This window comes from Rhinoderma darwinii, chromosome 9 (assembly GCF_050947455.1).
Source record: "Rhinoderma darwinii isolate aRhiDar2 chromosome 9, aRhiDar2.hap1, whole genome shotgun sequence".
Lineage (NCBI taxonomy): Eukaryota > Metazoa > Chordata > Amphibia > Anura > Rhinodermatidae > Rhinoderma > Rhinoderma darwinii.
In genome coordinates this window covers 93264534-93284237 of record NC_134695.1, presented here as the reverse complement: position 1 = coordinate 93284237, position 19704 = coordinate 93264534, and the positions used below count along the sequence as shown (strand labels likewise).

Here is a 19704-nt window from a genome sequence, read left to right as displayed (position 1 = left end):
TTGAACAGCTAACTAGTAGTCAACTCTAGTCAGACCACCGATTTTTCGTTGGTGGCTTGAAAAATTGTTCCATGTAAATTGGCCTTAAATGGGTCGTATTCTTATGACAATCCATTTTTGTTAGGAGATTCTCTTGACAATAAACCAATGATCTACTGTGATCTGTGGAGTAACCCAGAAGAAAGTATTAAATTCTCCTGCAGCGCCACCACAGGGGAAATGAAGCATTACATCGTTTCCATTGAAATCTTTAGACTGTTCATGTAATACTCGGACATGTCTGGTCCTCCAGAGCAAGAGACGGTCTTTGTAGCTGCCATTTGGCCGTGGTTAATAAATGCGGGTCCTGAGAAGATGATTCCTCTCTATTAACTCAGAATATTCTGATAGGATATTTATAAATGGGTTTTCTTAAGCAGACAACCTCTTTACCAGTTAATAGCTTGTGCAAAAGATAGATAAGAGCAGAATAGAAAAAGAAGGGAGGAGGTAAAAAATAGGTGGAGAAAAATGGGTAAAGGATATGGGGAAGGTTATATATTTTGTGTTACACAGGCCTTTATTTATTTGACATTTGCTTATTGGAAGTGAATTCTATATGAATTCTATAACATTATTTGGGTCAAAAAATTCAATAATATGTTATTAAATAAGGTGCATGTTTTTAGTGCTTTACATTACAACCACTACTGTATCTATATTACTAGTATTGTAATGCATATTCTATAACTACCTTACATTTAAATATATTGCTCAGGAGCAACATATCACTTATTTTTCAGTTGATCTGTGTATTTAATACCGTACTATCAAAGAGATATATTCTAATAAAGTTGGAGAGTCCAAATTAAGATACCATAAGCCGACAAGAAACACAGCTTTATTTTACAGACCAAAAACAACGAATATGATATGATAAATTATGGGAAGAAGGTGAAATAAGGGTAGGCAGTGTCTAAGCTTTCATTTTTAAAATTTTTATGAATGTTGTAAAGGAGCAAGGGAATGAAAATGCAATTAGGTTTAAAAAGGAGAAATATGTGGTCTGAGAGAGCAATATCTGCTTTTATAGGAGCAGCCAACATCTCGGAGGCAGAATCATTCTTGTGCATTTAACATCACAGAAATGCGTATTCTGATTTTTCTGCCCCTTTTATAAAGAAGGGGAATGAATTAAGGAAAGGGCAAGCAAAGAGCTGTATGGGAAGGGCAGCTATCACTTGCCCTTGCTTGGAGAAATAGACTTACTCAATGGGATTACGTCCCTTCTTATAACCTATCAGTCGTCTGATCAGAAATTCATAAAGCCGGCCATCTATTTCTCAGCTCGGCTGGGGCCGCATGATTGAATTTAAATAAGCAAATGCCAGACTTGGGCTTTGACATTCTGTCTGCCTTTTCCCTATCTTCCTCTTTTTTCTCTCTCCTACCTTTATAATCATAATGACTTTCATTATTACTTACCCCTCCATATACCACCATTTTAAATCGGTCAGATAGAGCTTTATGAAAATTTATCAAGAATTGGAGGATTGGTGGGCTCCAGGTGCAGGAAGAGATAAAGATGATAATTTGTGCAATCTAAGAAAAAAAATATATATAAACACAAGCACGTATTTTTTATTTATTGCTTTTTATTCATTTAGATTTGAAGACATTTTTATTTTATTGCAGTTGGATAAAAATAAACAAAAAACTAATTCTGTAAAAAGAAAAGGCCTTTTACACAGGAGTCGATTGGCGCTCGTTTACTTTTATTTATATGTTGCATATATTGTTAGGTTTTTTCGTACGAATGATGGTTCGGGCGACCCTTTCTTTGTCATCCCCATACAGTTTCCATTATAGAACGAAGGTACGAATGATAATCGGACAGTGTAAAAGGCCAAAAAGAGTTTGAGGATTTACAGTACACCCAAAATGTAAACAAATTTTTGGGAATTGTGTTTTATTTACCTACATAGATATTGTAATTTTTCTTTTTTCTTTCAGTGCCCTTTTTTTTTTGCAAAAGTGACAACAGGAAGTGCCGCACTATTGTTTATCCCCTTTGAATTTGTTATGCAAAAACTTATGGAAATATTGTCAGCATGTTCAATCAATAACAAAGGGACAGTTTCACCATCAGTCGGAGGCGCAGATTTATAGGTAACTATTAGGCTATGTTCACACAGGGTATTTTGGCGAGTTTTTTGACGCGGAAACCGCGTCGCAAAACTCGGCAAAAACGGCCCGAGAACGCCTCCCATTGATTTCAATGGGAGGCGTCAGCGTCTTTTTCCCGCGAGCAGTAAAACTGCCTCGCGGGAAAAAGAAGCGACATGCCCTATCTTTGGGCGCTTCCGCCTCTGACCTCCCATTGACTTCAATGGGAGGCAGGAGAAAGCGTATTTCTCGCTGTTTTATGCCCGCGGCGCTCAAAATCGGCGTACAGGGAGAGGAAAATCTGCCTCAAAGTTCCAAACGGAATTTTGAGGCAGATATTCCTCCCCCAAAATACTCCGTGTGAACATAGCCTTATGGCTGCACTGCCTGTTGTCACTGTTCCAAAAATGGCTGCCGAAACAAAACAGAAAAATCAAACATTATTACCAAACTTTAATAATATTTTTCCAATGTTTTTGGGGGAAGGCTCTTTAAACTCTAGTATGTTTTTTTTTTAGAAATGCTATATATTTTATAATTTGCATAAATAAATTAATTACAATTACTTTCTCAGCATTCAGCTCTACAATATCAAAATTTCACATTTCAACTAAGGCTACATTCACGCAAGCGAATCAGATTCACGCACGTGAAAAACGCGCGTGAATCTGGTCTGTGTGTGTTGCGTTATCAGTGTGCTTTGCGAGTGGCATGTGTTATATACGCACTCGCAAAGCACGTCTTTTTTTAAATTATTATTTTCAATTGAATTGATGCGGAAATCACGCACCACACACGGATGGGCATCCATGTGCAGTGAGTGGTTTTCACGCACCCATTGATTTCAATCGGCGCGTAGGTGCGTGGAAACGCACCAATATAGGACAGGCAGTGTGTTTCACGCAATGGACTCTCGCTGCGTGAAAACTCCTGCATGTGTGAACCAATGGGTGATTTCCATGCACAGCACATGGACGAGATTCACGTTCGTCTGAATGAGCCCTAAGGCATAATTCACTGGGCTTTGTGTGGCCAATGTACGCCTTGTGCCCAGGCTTCCCTGCTTTCCTCTTATAGAATTAAATCCAGTTTTAGATGACTCAAACCTGGACTATTCATGCAGCCGTGTGAACGAATGCCTTCAAATGAAATGAATAATAATCTATACTAATGAGTAAAAATAGCTGTTATTAACATTAATGCAAAAAAATAAAAAAGATCAGTAAAATTTCTTACATTTTCCCTTACAGGTACCCGATTATTTGACATTTTGACATTTTGGATTATCAAGTAGTCAAAGAAAAGTATATTAAAATGTGCCTGCAAGGGTAGAAACAACTCTTCAACCATGTTTTTTTAATCAGAAGTGTCTCTTCATTCCTTAACCCCTTAAAATCCAAGCCATTTTTTTTATTTTCCTTTTTGGTTTTACACTCCCCGCATTCTATGAGCCATAACTTTATTTTTTTCCGTCCATGGAGTGGCGTGAAGGCTTGTTTTTTACGGGAGGAGTTGTAGTTTCTATTGGCACCATTTTATTTAAAGTACCATATAATGTACTGGGAAACTGCGAAAAAATTCTATATGGGGTGGAATTGGAAAAAACTGTGATTTCTCCATTTTTTTTTGGGTTTAGTTTTTCCGTCTTTCACTATGCGGTGAAAACAACAACTTAACTTTATTCTGATGCTCAATACGATTATGGTGATACCAAATTTATATAGGTTTTTTTAAAGTTTTACTCATTTTACAAAGAAAAAACTATTTGTTAGGAAAAAAAAAGTTTTTTTTCCATATTCTGAAAGCCATAACTTTTTTATTTTATCATCAATTGAGCGGTGTGTGCGCTTATTTTTTGCAACACGAACTGTGGTTTTTCGTACCATTTTTTGGTACACACGACTTTTTGATCACTTTATATTGCATTTTTCTTGACCACTAAGTTCACAAAAAAACAGCGATTCTGGCGTTTTAGATTTTCTTTTTATGGCATTCACCGTGTGAGTTAGATAATGCTATATTGTAATAATTTATTCTTTTATGGACTCATCTATACCAATTTGGTTTATTTTCTTTATTTTTTACATGACTTTAGAGGAAAAATGGGAAAAGTTTTTTTTTTGAGCTTTTAATTTTTTTTCACTACTAAAAACTTTATTTAACTTTCTTTTTACACATTTTGTTAGTCCTCCTAGGACTTGGACCAGTAATAGTTAAATTGCTGGTACAATACACTGCAATACTAATGTATTGCAGTGTATAGTCATTTTTACAGGCTTCTGTTAAGCCCTGGGCCCTTGGACTGCCATGACAACCATTGGCTGAGCCGATGATCTGTCGGAGGGGGCCGCCCTCCTCTCTATAATGCCTCAGATGCTGTGGTCGCGATTGAATGTTTAAACGGCCAGGAACATCGCGTGTTCCTGGCTGTTAGTGCCAGGTGTCAGCTGTAAAACACAGCTGACCCCCGCAGCGCATCGAGCGGGTTCAGCGCGTGAGCCCGTTTCATACATCACCCTCCCGCACTATGATGTGCACTTATGTCATGATGCGTGAAGGGGTTAATCACTTCTCAGATTACCTTCTTAAAATAAAGGTGGTTTTGGCTGGTGGGTTCACACAATTTGATCAAAATGTGCGCTCCTCCCTATTGTAAGTAGATTTAGCAGTAATGCATATTTATTTATATTTAGTGGCTTAGGTGGCATTAGTGTTCACAGTGCGCTGTCGCCATTTTCTTGTGTGCTGTATAAATTTGCAGTCACAGGCGTTCTTACACCTATATACACGTTTTGTTTCATTTTGTTGGAACGTGCTGTTCAAACTTTTGTGTTGTTTATATGATTCATATATGTGGGGTTAGTGACTGCTTCCATGTTTTGATCTTGCACTCCTCCCATTCTGCCCAGGGTGATTTTAACCAGTTCAGGACCGGGCTATTTTGCGCCTTCAGGATTAGACACCGTTTAGCCATTTTTAGCACGTGTTAGTTAAATGGCTATAACGTTTTTATTTGTTGGGCTAACGACGTGATTTTTGCGACGTTTTTTCCGTAGACAATGCCGGTTTCTTTTTTTATCGTTTTTATACACACCTTTTTTGCGATTTTAGAATTTTTATTCATAAAGTTTGAAAATAATAGTAAAAAAATAAGCTTTTTTACGTTTCAGCTATTTTTTTGGGGTAATAACATAGCTTTAACCTAAAATAGACCTTTTATTTGTGATCGTCATTGTCTACCGTAAATTTTAATATATTACAGGTCTATATTAGGGTAATTGGGTCAGCGCTAGCGTTACAACAATGATTGGCGGGGGGAACATGTTTTTTTGGGGTGGGTATTTTATGTGTATTTATTATTTAATTTTTTTTTGCACTTAATTTATTATTTTTTTATTACTATGGTCTGTCCCCCAAAGGTCAAAAAAGACCTTTGGGGAACTTTATATATATTTTTTCTTTCTTTTACACCATCTTTTCCACTGTAACTGGAGCTGCACAGCAGCCCCAGTTACAGGGGAAATCAGCCCTCTCATAGTGACGATTGTCACTAATAGGGCTGTGCTGGGTCTTGTAAGACCCAGCAGCAGTCTATCACTAACGGGACCCGGCGATCATGTGACCTGTCACATGATCACCGGGAGGAATAGAGACAGCGCCGCTGCTGCTGTCTCTATTCCTATACACAGCGTTCATTGAACGCTGTGTAAAAACACATCGGAGAAGACAGAAGCAGTGAAAGCTGCTTCTATCTTCTCCTCAGGGTCCCCGGCAGTCACTGACAGCTGGAGACCCGACATTCAGCTGCCCGATCGCGCGGGCAGCAAGTTAAAACCCGAGCCGTAAAAAGTCTATGGCTCGGGTTTTAAGGACCCTGACCGCAGGCCGTAAATATACAGCCAGCGGTCGGGAACCAGTTAATTAGTTTAATGCTGGTTCCTACCATCCCCAAGAATATGTAGGTTTAGTTCCAGTTCTGGGTGTGTGTGCAGCGTAGGTTCCCATCTCATAGAGGTCGCCTTGTCGTGGCAGGTGGGCTCACACAATTTGATCAAAATGTGCGCTAAGAACCTCCCTATTGTAAGTAGATTTAGCAGTAATGCCTTTTTATTTATATTTAGTGGCTTAGGTGGCATTAGTGTTCGCCATTTTCTTGTGTGATAGATAGATAGATAGATAGATAGATAGATAGATAGATAGATAGATAGATAGATAGATATGAGATGATAACCTATCTATATATATATATATATATATATATATAGGTTATCAGTTATATGAATAATCACATTTTAAACCTTTTAAAATTATCGCTTTATTATTTTATATACATGCTTTTATTGTTTCTTAAATAAATTACAATCCGATAGCAGAGCTCATGAGAAACTAACTAGCTGTTCAAGCTTGGGTAAACCAGCCAGTGTAATTGTATGGAAATAAGTACATCCTATAGCCTCTGCTATGAATTATGCATGAACGTTAATGCATATATGTGTCAATGTACAAAATCAGCCTACTTCTTTCCTGCCACTAATGAATATACCCTATTGTGTTTTGAGGTTCTGCCATTATGGTGAAATGCTTTGCTTTTTATAGCTACACCAGTGTTATTTCCAAGTTGTCTATCCAGAAATGGTTGAATTGAGGTCATATGGGCTCAGGTGAAGATTATGATCTTAGCAATTGAGATTCCACACAACTCACTGGTCTAGACTACTGTGGTCAGGCTGAGGAAAAAGTAATTAGCAGGCCGTAAAGTTATTTTTAAACCCTTTCAGTAGTTAACTCACACTATTAGTACAGAACAGAAAAATCATATGAACGTAATACTTACTCTGAAAATTCTAAAAAGCAAACAGAAAAATTGGTGTAGTTGACCTCATTATTCGTTATGCTTATGATGTTTGAAGTGATTTTACATCTTTGTGAACATTCAAAGAACTTCCAAAAGGGCAAATACAAAAGTATGAGTAATCTTCAAATGTGCCGGTCAGTGTTGTCATAATGAATATTGACGTGTGATCCACATCAAACATCTCTGACCAGTCGAACGGAGGACTAGAAATTTGGTAGTCAGGATCACAAGAGCAGTGCTTCCATATATCTTTTATATTGGCCTTTTAGAAGTTCTTCTGAAAGAAAATGTCCTCCCTAATGGGTATGTATACATTTGCAAGCAGTCTTTTTTTATTGCTCAAATGCATCTAAATTAAAAAAGCAGCAACTAATAGGATAAAAATATCCTAACGTGTTTTGTATACACTCCTATGCAGAGCTATCGGTCTCCATGGGTTCAGACTACAAATACTGGGACAAATTTATTATCTGTTCTGATGTTTCATATGCCTATTTTCTTGGCACATAGATTGTCGGCCAAATTTATTAATGCTTGCACCAGCAAGATGCTTGATTTGCAACATGCTCGCTATGTTGGGTCGCATACTTAGAATATGGCCGTGAGTTTGCCGAGCCGTGAAAGGTGCCAGATTTAACACTTATGTGCGCCAGTTTGTGGCGCAGAATACTGGTCTAAAGTATACCACCTTATAGGTGGTGTATAGAAGGGAAAGGAGTCTAACATGCGTCAAGTTGTGCCGAGTCTATCAAACAGCATGCACGTCTTTGACAAATTTGAAGCATCTTCAGCCTAGCACCTCGAGCTCCAGTATATCTATCTTCAAGTCATTATTAATAAATTTGCTACACTGTGTGTAGTCTTATCCTGATGTGATGTGTTACTTGACTCCCTCCCTCTTCTTACTAACCTACAGAGAACAAAAGAGGGGGCAGAGGAAAAGAAGTAACACAAGACTGCAGGATCAGACTACACAGATTTATTTTTGTAGTCTGTAACCATGGAAACACATAGGACTGACCCTGTAAAGCAGTCAAGTCATACTCCCTTCCATCTGTACTCTGCTTCTTACTAACCTATGGAATGCGCAGTGGCAATAAGTAAGGGACACATGGCAGGGAGTATTACTGTAGGAGCAGACTACACAGTGTAATCATAGAGACACATACTGTAGGTTTGCACAGTAGCTGTATACACGTTGGATATCTTTAATCAGGACCAGAATTTGCACAGTTGTTTCATTTTTATTTCAGATCCTTTGATTTTAAAGGAAATAAAATGACTGCAAAGTGGACACGGCCTTTAAGACGTCTTCCCTAGTAGTCCCATTAACAGTCAGATTCTCTACAGCCTGAATTGATGTTAAATAAATAACAGTAATGATTACGTATGAAAGTATAATGCAAAATATCGCAAGCTTTGTTTGACATGTAAATGTTGAAATATACATATATGCATTTTATTGGTTTTCTAGAAATAAAATGCATACAAAAAATAAAGCAGAAACATAGTCTTAGGTAAAAATGTCCTATATGCAGTCATATGCATAGTCGAGAAATATTCTGTGCATAAAATTTCTACGTGAGATGCAATTTAACCTAAGCTAAACAAGCATTGCAGAAGCAGAGGGTCAGGTTAATAGATGCAAATATGCAGAAAAATAAGATTATCAGTGGAAAGTGACTTATTTTATTGCGGATATAAAGAAAAATAGCATGGAAATAAATCCTATTTACAAATTACGTTGTATGTCTTTTTCCTGTATGAGAGAAGCGACTGGCACTTAATCCCTACACCAGCTGCACGAGACCCTCTTTATGGAGTGTTTCAGTAATTAGCTGGAACATGTTGTTGGGCGCTGGTATAATTGAGAGTAATTGAAGGTTTAGCTTTTATCTGTACATTAAATAATTGACCTGCAATTGTTTCATATAGATCCCAGTTCATAGAATATTTGTACATAATGCCAACCATTGATCAGGCAATAGCCCGGGAAGAATAACATATATTTTCTAATAGCTATAGTTACATGTATCCCGAAGTACCCTGGCCAAATCGATTGCAAAACTGCACACTTTTGGTATACATTTTGCATTTAAAATCTATGGGCACGTAAGATGTATACATCGGTAGACCATGAACGTTCTCCACAGACGCGGTGTGGTGTGTACCTAGCCTTATGCTTCTATGATAAATTATCAGTACTCTGGCTTCTGTTTTGTGGCCAAAGGTGTAACGTGGCCCTGTGAGCCAATGTGCCTACCAGGTATTCAGGTATGCCTGCTGTGCCAAATTTATGTCTAAAAATATAGCTGTGATTCTTCATACGTGCAGAACAAAAATAGGACACCAGACCAAAAACTGTCAGACAAGAAGAAACCATTCTAAATATTGTTAATTCACACACAATAAATAGTTCAATAGAGGCTGTGTTCACGTATAGTTTTTGCACTGCATCGGGGTATGCGTATCTATAGGACCCCATGAACCCGGCGTATTCCTTAGGCAACCGCCGGGCTGGTAAGCGTTGGCCTGCCTGTTTTCATTGTATAGGAAAGCATAGTCTGCTGCACTTTCCTATACAGAGGCATGTTTTTTTTTTTACAATGTGACCCTACAGGTGATGTATGCCACTGTATTCCTATACATTGGCATATGTTGGAGCCTTCCAGCAATGGTATATGTCAGTAGATTGTCTCGATATATACCTCCGATAGAAGACAAAAAAACGATAAGAGAGCTGAAGACTGTTTTTCACAAATGATCACCAGTATGTGGCTCCAAATCACCACTCACATCAATGTCCCCACAATAAGGCTGGGTTCACACGACCTATTTTCAGGCGTAAACGAGGCGTATTATGCCTCGTTTTACTCCTGAAAATAGGGCTACAATACGTCGGCAAACATCTGCCCATTCATTTGAATGGGTTTGCCGACGTACTGTGCAGACAACCTGTCATTTACGCGTCGTCGTTTGACAGCTGTCAAAAGACGACGCGTAATATTACAGCCTCGTCAAAAGAAGTGCAGGACACTTCTTGGGAAGTTTTTGGAGCCGTTTTCTCATAGACTCTATTGAAAACAGCTCCAAAAACGGCCGAAAAGACGGCGCAAAAACGGCGCGAAAAACGTGAGTTGCTCAAAAAACTTCCCTTGAAAACAGCTCCGTATTTTCAGACGTTTTTGGCTCAGCGTGTGAACATACCCTCAGGATGTAAACATTAATGCGGATGGTAAATTAGATCCACACAAGGTCTCCAGGAATATCCTGAACACAAGTGTTGTCATGAGATCACCACAGTGCAGCGGCCCTAAGGCTTTGTAACTTCAAGGGACTGTTAAGTCAGCATAGAACAAACCTAGTAAAACTTGAATTTGCACTAAAGGACCTTTTCTTTATAGTAAATGTATATTGTTTTGATGTAAATATGCCTAAAGTAATTCTGTATAATCTTATTTTCTCTTATTTTCTCTTTGGGTATGTTCACACGGCAGCGTCCGTTACGGCTGAAATTACGGTGCTGTTTTCAGGAGAAAACAGCACCATAATTTCAGCCGTAATTTCAGCCGTAATGGCATGTGCAGGCGTCTTTCGCTGCGTCCATTACGGACGTAATTGGAGCTGTTTTTCCATGGAGTCCATGGAAAACGGCTCCATTTACGTCTGAAGAAGTGACAGGCACTTCTTTGACATGGGCGTCTTTTTTACGCGCCGCCTTTTGACAGCGGCGTGTAAAAAAAATGACCGTCGGCACAGAACATCGTAAGACCCATTCAAATGAATGGGCAGATGTTTGCCGACGCTTTTGAGACGCATTTTCGGACGTAATTCGGTGCTAAAACGCCCGATTTACATCCGTAAATAGTGTGTGTGAACCCAGCCATGGGGAGGGGGGATACCACTTAATGGACTGTGTATGGAGGGTGTTGTAATTTGCCTTATCTAACTAGTGCACCAAAGCACATTTCCCCTCATCTGCTCTTTCCCTTCCACTCTTCGGTCCTCTCTCATCACCTCTGTCATTAACTGCATGTATTTACATGACACTAACCACTGGCCATACCCGCACTAAAACTACCACTAGAAACAGATAGTAATGGCTCCTCTTGAAGGCTCTGTTCACATCACATTTGTGAACTAAGATCGCATTTGTCAAACGTATCAGTAGGGCCCCGTTCACCCGGTTCATGCAAAAAAAAAAAAAATGTGCGTTGGCATACCTTTTTGTTTGCTGTATAGAGTAGTGTAGTAGACTATGCTATTCTATATGGAGGGATACAGTAAAAAAAAGCGTGTACCGCACTGTACACAGATTTTCTTAGAATGGGTGCCTATTGGCAACATATGCCACTGATGCCTATACAGTGGGATACGTGGCAGCCTTCCATCAAAGGTATGCGCCAGAAAATCCCCCCGACGTTTACCTCTGACGGAAGGCTCAAATGCCATATGGTTATTCCCATTAATGTTTATTTATGATTCTTTAAACATATCCTTATCTCTTACGCTTCTTTTCAGGCTGCATTGTTATAGGTACTTGACTTCATGGCATACAGAGACATTGCTTTTTCTACTTAGGTTTCAGCTTTTACTTTGTACTATGAATACATACATTCAATTTGTATATGGTAAATTTTTACCAAAACATTATTATTATTATTATTATTATTTTTATTATACAAGTAGAATTTAGTGTTTTAGATTCTAATGTTACAATATATGTAAGGAATATATAGATATGTATGTATGGCTGGAAGCAAACTATACATTAATCTTATCAGAGCTATATGGGATGGAAAGACCCACTAAGATCAAAGTGTATTTTCATGATTACTGTGTAATGAATAACATCTTGGTGGTAAAACTAATGGTGAGAATCTAAAATATACAAAATATAACAGAGCAGGTATTGCAGAATACAATGTACTGGGATTCATCTCTGTTCTATCTAGAGGAGCTGGATTTGTGACTTTAGGATTTGGGACCGCATTGTTTGTGCATCGTACATCATGATAACTCTCTGAGTTAAGATAATGCAGAATAAGCTTTACCTATAGTCCTATGTAAAAAGACAGACAACGCATGAAATCATAATGAATTGTGCCGAACCACGACAAACTCATCTCGTCTACATTACTATTTCAGTTTATTAAAATAGAGTGGTATATCACTAGTTCCATATAGTTTCATCTTAATGAAATGCAGCATTTTCAGCCTTTTTTTTACAGATAGTATAATGCCAGTTTGTTACTTTAAAATCCTGTATCTCAAGGGTTTTAAAGCAGACTTTCATCAATGCTCTCTAGACTATAATCCCCACTATCTTCACATTATCTTCACACAGACAGTATGAATTGTAGTCCGGCAAAGGCTAGTGATCATACAGTCGTCATGCTCTAATTATCATAGTATGGCGATTATCTCGCAGTCCGTATTACTTGTGCCTCATCCATTTCCATCATAGGAAATCGTAGTCACACTCTTATTGATGTATTTTGGACATTTGAGTCCTATCGTTGCTCGTAGTTTAAAAGATCAAAAAAGTTAGTTATCAATTTTTTTAAATTATTTTTATTTCCCTATCATTGGTACAGTGAAGTCAACCGTGTGTGTGTGTGTGCGCGCGCGCGCGTGCATTGATAGGCCTCTCTAAACAATAATAATAGGTAGAATATAAAACCCTGTGCAAGATAAAACAATATAGTAATAATAGTAGAAGTAATCATTATTTAATATAGGTTATTATTGATATAATAATAATAATAATAATAATAATAATAATAATAATAATAATAATAATAATAATAATAATTAATAGTGAAGCTGTTACTATTATCGACCAGTAATGAATATACTAGAGAATTAAATAGCAAGAATATTGGGGTCTGATTTAATTGTATGTACAGTGACCTTTCTTGTGCAGTCCAGACCCGCTTGGCCCATATACAGTTCTCTACTAAGATTACAGTCAAAGGTATAACTTGAAGCTCCTGCGCTCCAATGCAAAATCTAATACAGTTTTCCCCAATTATTACATGTCATTTATGGCACTGCTATTTTGTTATTTGGCAGAGGAACATTTGGGCCCTCTCAGGCAACATGACCTGGGTGTGACTTCTACCTTTGCACCCCCTATAGCTATGCCCCTGATGAAAGTAAAACATAAAGAAATAATGTTATTACTCCTAAGACACAGATAGACATTTTTGGGATAAAAATGAAATAATTTGCACGTTAAACAATATTTGTTTGTGGGACGTAGAAAAATTTGGTATATGCACAATTTCGTATTGTTAGGTACATTTCTATATATATCTATATATATATATATATATATATATATATATATATATATATATATATATATAGATAGATAGATAGATAGATATTTATATATATATATAGATATATAAAATAGTTTTTATTTGTGTAGATCGAGCATAATAAATAAAATACATTTGTATTCTGCAAACCATACATCTCATCTGTGCAGCCATGTATTTATATACAAAAGAAAGTCCAACGATGTCTCTTGCCATGCTTATAGCCACCCTTAGAGGGCAGTGGTTTTCCACTTTTGTCCCTTCCAGGCCTCTCTATTTGCATAGTATTTAAATATGTTGTGCTCCTCTCTTTTTATGATTGCAGCTGACCTAATACTTCTTTTTCAATTGGTTATAATGCTGATCACGTGAAGAGATGTAAGCTCGCATATAATAATACAATCTCTAACAGCTCATCATACAATGACAAAAAGCGCAGTTATCTGCCTTTAATATTTATATTATCATAAATATCGCACAACGACAAACAAAAAAATCACGTATATGAAACACGACATGCGACGCAAACAAAGCGGAAGACAAGAGGGTTCTAATGTCATTCTCCAGCAGACGCCATGTACATATGGAAATGCCTGTGCCCCACCGCAGTCATTAGGATGATGCACGCTCTTGATTTTAATATAACTCCCTGTTTCGACATAAATAAGAACAATCCTGGTTTAAGAGAGATTATTATATTTTCTCTCCTTTCTCTGGCGCTATGCATACGCATGGCAAAATGAGGTTGTTCAAACACAAAGGGGAATATTTCCCCAATGCTGTAATGTCACCCTTACATGTGCGCTCACCTTATTATTGCTAACAGGCTGGTTAGCATTGGGTCACCTCTGCATCTCCGTCTTCCCTCAGCAGGGTCACTTATCTCCAGGCTAGATTTAGGAGGAGGGTTTATGCATTCTCTCATCCCACTTGCTCTTATTATTTTCTGTTTGTCTCCTGTCATATTTTTCTACTGTCTGCCTGACAAGAGATTGGCAACATTAACCCTTTCCCTCCTAGCATGTTGCTATAGGTCTCCTCCATCCTGCGGCGGGCGTCCTCCCAGAGACTTACCTACCTGTCCCCTTTTGTTTCCAAAATTTGAATAATATGACCTTTATATGTCCCAATAATAATAATAATAATACAAAATATACGTGTGTGTGTGTGTATATATATATATATATATATATATATATATATATATATATATATATATATATAGTGTGTGTTTTTTTATTGCATGTGCATGCTATATCTTAGGCATACAATCAAACATACCGCCTACAAAATATTAAACCACTCTCTGAGGTTTTGCCCATTAGGATGTATCAGGACAATTTTGCACACACTCATTATAATTATAGTTGTGTGTTATTTTGCTGCAGTCCAAAGAAAATAGCATTATTATTTTTTTGGGCACAATTTTTAATGGACTGTGAAAAAAATGATTATGCTCTGTGACTACAGTTCATTAGTTATAACCTAAGAAATATAGGACATTTTTTTTTCCTCTTTTTTTTCTTCAATATGTGGCATATTTCCATAATAAAATTCCTTGCTCTTCCTCAAAAGCAGCAAAGCGAAATCCTTCTTTTTTTTTTTTGAGAAGGCATATAATTCATTTCTCCCCTATCTCCGCTCACCATCCCCCATGTTCCTGCCCAAAAATGAATGTGCTGAAATACTATTAGGCTGTCTGGTTATGTATTTTTGATGAGCCCATGCAAGACACTGGCTGACCCTGCACGGCACGTGTTACAATTGCATTGAAGAAGCTTTTCATTTAAGTTATGCTATCCAGTCTAGGTGACCTCTATTAAATAAAAAGGGAGCAAACAACCTTTCCTGTGGCCTTTGGGACCTTTTCCTTCAAAGATTATTTTTTTCTATTATCATGTACATTAAATGTAACATTACTATCTTTATGGCTGAACATATTTTATTTTTTATTTTTTTCCCCTACTGTAGAAGGATTAAAAAAAAATCAAAAAAAAAAATCTGTATTTCTATAGAGGTGGAATCTGGTAATTCAGTCTCTGCGGTCAGATTATTAAAATTACCTGTTTTTCCAAAGAGACAAGACATGAATACAAAACATTTATTTTTCTGGACACAAAGAAGGAATAAAAAAAAAGGAAAAATAATTTACCCATACACGTGAGCCAAGAGTTCTGTTTCAAATAAAGAAAGAATTTGTATTTTGGTATTTGTGTAACCCTTGGTTTACTAGAGTTCATTCCGCATCGGCATGATTTTTTTTCTGTAAAAAAAAATTCTATTGTAGTGTGAAATCTTGAATGATGCCGCTACTCGTGTATTTAGTACTACATAAATATAATATGGTTTTATACCGGTCGCCCAGGCAGTCTTTTTTTAAAATTTATATATTTTTTTATTATTATTAATTTGCAGATAGATGCATTATTTAGATACTTATCTGTTTTATTGACTACTTGAGACCCTATTTTAGGAGCTATTTGTAAAGCATTAAGATGTGACCCACCCCAAGTCATGTCCTCCCCCTTGAGCTGTACACTTCACCATGCTTTGACTGTTCACTTAACATGGAGTTGTCTCTTATTTTTTTTTTTATATATAAACCCAGGCACAACACACAGAAAGAGGAGGAGGAAGGAGGGAGAGAGAGAGAGAGAGAGAGAGGTAAAAACTAAAAACCCTGAAGGACAAGTCTCAAAAAAATCTAAAGAAACCGCGGGGAATTTCTTTTAAAGACCAACAGAAAGCAAGCCGTCTTGTGGTAAGGTTGCTTTTTTTGGCTTCTATGGTGTCTTACATTTTATCCGGTCCATCTACTTAGTTGTCTAATTGTGGCTTCCTCAGAGGACTGGATGATTGATGGGTGTGGAATACAACGAACTTCCTTGCTTAAGTCATATGAGGGTGGCACTCATGTAAATATGCAAATTGGGTGGCAGGGCTGCCTTGTTGACACGTGTATGTGCTCCGTGCCTCTCCCCACCTCCCCGTCTGATCTTCAACAGATCGCTCTTGTTTCTTGTGATCACCAGCTCTGCGTGTTGAAAAGGAGAATATGTGTGTGTGGAAGAAAGGAGGGTTGTAAGAAAAATATTACGGTGCTGGAGGGCATGCTTCCATGATAGGATTGCTGCAAATTTCCAGTATTAATGTGTGCCTTTTTTTTTTTTTTTTCTCTATGTCAAAGTATTGAAGGTGTGAGACCAGAGATTAGTATTGAAATGACATAATGATGCAATGATTAAAATCGGATGACTTCTGGGAACAAGAAGAATGGCAGAGGGAGGTGTGTGTGTGTGTTGTGGGTGGGGGGGGGGGGTGATGGAGCAAGAAGGGATGTAAAGCATCCTCTCGCTGCCTGCTCATCAGAATGTTTAGCTGAGAATGATGATTATGATCATTCCGTCTAATAGGAGTCTCCATCTTCATCCCTATTTGCATTCATAAGGCCGTATAATTTTATTATGCATACTTAATTATCACTTACCACCCCCATATTGCTGATATTAATATACATACAGTCAAGATTAATTCAAAAAACAATAAAAAATGTAAAATCAAAATGTAACATCGAAAAAAAATGACGTATAGGACTATGTTATAAATTTAGTAAAAAATAAAACATCGATTTTTAGAATTAGTTTCAAAGTCATTTACATATGCATCCTTTTACGTTACAAAGATCGTTGTTCATTAGTGCTCTGAAATAAAATAGCGTAATAGATGGGATTTAACAATATTAGGGTCATATGTAACATAAAGTTGTGTGTGTGTGTGTATATATATATATATATATATATATATATCTCAATTGCACCTTTTACAGAAGCACAGCATATATTAAGTTCTTCTACATCTATTATGTAGATGTAGCAGAGCTAGTAGGTATCCAAAGTCAGAGGAAAAAACATAGACAACATATAGCACTATCACCACGAGTCGCGTCAAATGACAAACTCAATTGTACTGCATTAACAAACTCAGCCCTGCTAGGTCTGTAGCTCAGGATGAGAGAATCAATGACACTGGCGCACATTAAACATTCCCTTGGATACCAAGGCACTTTAATGTGACTGATTATATATGGCTGATAGATATCAGCTATATTGTGAAGACTGGAAGGAATATTTTGTGGGGTCCTGCAATGTCATTATATTCACACCTGCACATAGGATAGAAAAGTCCTCACTCGGTAGCAGTTTCACCTGATTTTTACTCCTGGAGTGATGTTATACTGTTCTCTCGGAATTGTGCAGTGCCAATAAAGAAGAAAGGCAGCAATGAGGATTTGGTGCTATTGATCTGCCCAAGGGGATCATTAGGCATCACTATCAATCTACAAATCAGTAGGCCTGTGTTACTTGCTTGGGCAGTCATTGCCAATTTGTTTCTATTACATAGCCGAGCCCGGAGGTGTTTGATGAGCGAGTCTGGTGTTCAGCTCGACGCTGCTGAGAATACACACTTAATGTTGCTGAGATGTTTAAGGGACTTTATATTGCTTTTTTTTTCCTGCTCGCATGTATGTCACTTTTTTCATTTTTCAGTCACACCACAATTATTTAGCTGTCACAATGCATAAAGAGACCTGTGGGCAGTCATGTACACCTATGTTTCAGCTCATGCTATTAACTATTCTGCACTGTAAAAACAGTCAAGGAAAAAATTATATTTCTCGCCCATCCTGGATACAGTGCCCTGCAATTCGCCATGGATGTGGGAGCTGATATAGCTTTTGAGTCACATAACAACAAAAAACAAAACAGCTGCCACTTTGTCATAATATGATTACCACAGGAATATGTTGCAGGGGAGTTTAACCTCTTTGCCTCCAGGATTATTCTAGAAGTTTTGCTTTACTTAAAGGGCAAAAGTGTTCAGTTCCTTAGTCCATAACTAGATGAGGCAAATGAAGAATGATGTCATCCTCCAATAAGGGACAGAACCAGGACTTTAATATAGCTCCATGGTATATGTATACATTATAATGTGTGTATGTGTGTGTGTATATCTATCTATCTATCTATCTATCTATCTATCTATCTATCTATCTATCTATCTATCTATCTATCTATCTATCTATCTATCTATCTATCTATCTATCTATCTATCTATCGAATATCTATCTATCTATCGAATATCTATCTATCTATCTATCTATCTATCTATCTATCTATCTATCTATCTATCTATCTATCTATCTATCTATCTATCTATCTATCTATCTATCTATCGCATATCTATCTATCTATCTATCTATCTATCTATCTATCTATCTATCTATCTATCTATCTATCTATCTATCTATCTATCTATCTATCTATCTATCTATCTATCTCTACACTGTGTACAGTGTATCACCTGCCCACAGTGTTTGTTTGTATATCTATCTATTATTTATTATGTCACTTATATAGCACCAACATATTCCGCAGTGCTGTACAGAGGTCCACACTTACTGTCCCCATTGGGGCTCACAATCTGTGACGGAGGAAACCAACCCCAGGACACCATCGCCGCAAGGCAAAGGTGCTAACCACTGAGCTCTATCTGTCTGTCTGTCTGTCTGTCTGTCTGTCCGTCCGTCCGTCCGTCCATCTATCCGTCCATCCATCTATCCAATCTCTGTCTGTCGGTCTATCTATCCATTCACACAACACACAAAAAAAAGTTGATTGTGTGTGATTTTTTTTTATATACGGTTATAATTATTAACATTTTCCCCTAATGTATGATATTATGTCAACTTTTGGTTTGTCTCATAAGCATGCTATTCCAGAAATAGTAACACTAGTACCATATGGGTTTCTTAAAAGCTTGTAAAATCTGAGTTATTTTGTGTTTTTCCTGAAAGTATCAGCACAAATGTTCCAGCCTTTCCATGTTGTGATGTGCTGGCTGTTATGTTACAGATCAGGACCCCGTCTAAGCTTTTTGCATGCCACAAATTGGTCATGCTTCCACATATGCTAGCACTCTAATGAGTTTCATAAAAAAAATAGGCAGAAATATTCATGACTCTCATAAAAGATATCATGTTTTATCCTCTTCTCCCTGGGCTTGTTCTTATTTTATAAGTTCAGGAAAATATTTGTCATGCCACCCAAACCAACCCGAAACGGCCAAATTACTTCATACAATCATCCCCCCATAGTCATTGTGAATAATTATACTTTATTTATAGAGCAGATTGGCAGCACAGAGTATGGTGGTGGACAAAGCAGACGCTCAGTTAGATAAATGGTTTGTCACCGGTGACGTATATCATCGCAGGCAGACACAAAAGATATCCAGGGCCCTGCCCAGACGACCTTTCCATCCGGAGGGTCATTTTATAGAATTAGCAAGTATAAAGCCCCCTGACATTATATTTAAATC

The 19704-nt window shown here is 37.4% G+C and overlaps 1 protein-coding gene across 7 annotated transcripts in view; it reads left to right on the top strand.

The window, feature by feature from the left end:
• Window positions 1-19704, top strand: part of ZFHX3 (zinc finger homeobox 3) — a 718852-nt gene that overhangs the window by 97641 nt on the left and 601507 nt on the right. For all 7 annotated transcript variants that reach the window (XM_075838516.1, XM_075838515.1, XM_075838512.1 and 4 more), the window contains one exon: window positions 15935-16087. The gene's annotated coding sequence lies outside the window, so the exon portion shown is untranslated. The remainder of the gene's footprint in view (window positions 1-15934; window positions 16088-19704) is intronic.